The sequence below is a fragment of the Jaculus jaculus genome, chromosome 14 (genome assembly GCF_020740685.1).
Source record: "Jaculus jaculus isolate mJacJac1 chromosome 14, mJacJac1.mat.Y.cur, whole genome shotgun sequence".
NCBI classification, from domain to species: Eukaryota; Metazoa; Chordata; class Mammalia; order Rodentia; family Dipodidae; genus Jaculus; species Jaculus jaculus.
Window position 1 is genome coordinate 27419051 of NC_059115.1, and position 2187 is coordinate 27421237.

Below are 2187 nucleotides of genomic sequence, written 5' to 3' on the forward strand. Positions count from 1 at the left end.
ATTCAATGCTGATGGTAGCATAGACTTCTACAACTATGGAAATAAGTGTAGAGGTGCCTCAAAACTTTAAAAATAGTAAATTTTAGAGTCTTTAGGGCATATGAAACAGGAGTTATATAGCTTGGTTGTTGCAGTCCAGTTCACATTGCTGGTAGAAATCACCCAACCAATCCAGAGGTTTATTTTGGCTTACTGGCTAAAGGGGAAGCTCCACGATGGCAGGGGAAAGCGATGGCATTAGCAGAGGGTGGACATCACCCCCTGGCCAACATAAGGTGGGACACAGCAACAGGAGGGTGTGCCAAACACTGGCACAGGGAAACTGCCTATAAAGCCCATAAGCCAGCCCCCAACAATACACTCCCTCAAGGAGGCATTAATTCCCAAATATCCACCAGCTGGGAACCTAGCATTCAGAACACCTAAATTTATGGGGGACACCTGAATCAAACCACCACATTGGTCATGTGGTAGATTTATTATTAGATTTTTGAAAAGCTCCCATACTGGTTTCTATGGTGGCTATACCAGTTTATACTTCTACCAACATTGAATAAAATTTCCTCTTTCCCCTCAACCTCATTTAAAATACATCTACCTTATGACCCAGCTATGCCACTTCTGGGCATATACCTAAAGAGCTCTATACTCTTGAGAGATACTTGCTTACCCATGTTTGTTGCTGCTCTATTCACAATTCCTTGAAAATGGAATCAACCTAGATGTTCATCAACTTATGAATAGAGAGTAAAGATCTGGCATATATTTACAATTAAGGTTTTTCTTTTTTTCCCACTCAGACTGTATCCTCTTCCTCCAGCTCCTCTAAAGGCAAGTGGCAGTTGCAACAAAGCAATACCAAGAGCAGACTTCACACTCAGGAGAGCATGCTAGGCCTCCTCCTCATGGTTTCTGGTACTTTGCACAGCCATAGAAACTTCTTTAGTAATGAACTATAGAATGACCCCTGAAAGTATAGTATTTACAAGGAAGTGTTGTTCATCTGCAAAGCAAAATAAATTCATGAAATTTGAAAGAAATTAGATGAACCTGGAAAATATACTAGGTAAAATAACTTAGGTACAAATGGAGAAATACAGCATATTTTCTCTCACATGCTGATCCTAGTGTTGAACTTTTAGAATAATATGTAAGATTGAGTAAGTAAGAGGACAAAAAAAACCTAGGCAAGGTCCATGAACAAGAGGATTTTAGGGGAATTACAGCAGATATACATACATACAGGGACAGAATAGTGGGGGTGGAAAGAACAAAGGGGATTAGGGAGGAGAATGGAAGAGAGATGGCCTAAAGCTGTCAAACTTGCAGGCCTGCAGCAAAGACAAAGAAACATGGTATATTGACTCTTTATGCCCTTCCTTTATTTTATTTAGACCTAATAAATCTGAAATTAATTTTCCCAGAGAGGAAAGATAGAGAGAAACAGGGTCAAGAATTTTATAGGAATGGAGCTCCTTAAATTGGAAGGGTGTATGAAATGTTGGGGAGGATCTTCCAGCCTATTCCATGCATCCCAATACCAGATTTAGGGAAGACCTACTACTCAATATATTTTGTGCCCATCATTGATGTTGCTATAAGAGAGTTTCTACCACTTTAAATTAGCTTTAAATGGTACCTCCAATGATTTTAAAAGGTTCTCTGATAGTGTGTTTCTATTACAGTTGTAGGTTTTTATATCTATAATTTGTTGCAACAAAAGCTTGGATTCTTTTTCAGTGCATTTGTACATTCAAAAAAACTGATCTTTTTGCAAGCCCATCCTTGGGCAGGACACTTTGGAAAGCTTTAAAAAGAGGACAAATAAGAAGAGTGCTCTGCCCTTTTGTATAAGAGCAAAGATACAATAAATAAATAAGCTCCTATTCTAATATGTATAAAATAGGTTTATTCCATGTTACTGTCTAGCATCTCAAGTAAAACTCTTTTTTCCATCTGACTGATTTGTTGGAAATTATTGCCTTTTTATTTGAAGGAATTTATACCTATAGATTCTCAGATATTTGCTATCATTTGGCAACTAAAGAGAGATCAGATACCCTCAGGTATATAGGTCCTAGAGCCCATAGCTCTGCCTTTCTAGTCTTCTGTGGACCTTATCATTCTCTAATGAGTAACCATTTTCTTATCAAGTTGTGCATTCATTGAAGCATGGGTTGTATCTTT

The 2187-nt window shown here is 38.1% G+C and overlaps 1 pseudogene; it reads right to left on the minus strand.

Moving 5' to 3' along the window:
• Positions 1-791: 791 nt before the first annotated feature.
• On the minus strand, positions 792-983 carry LOC123455004 (annotated as a pseudogene).
• Positions 984-2187: the final 1204 nt, after the last annotated feature.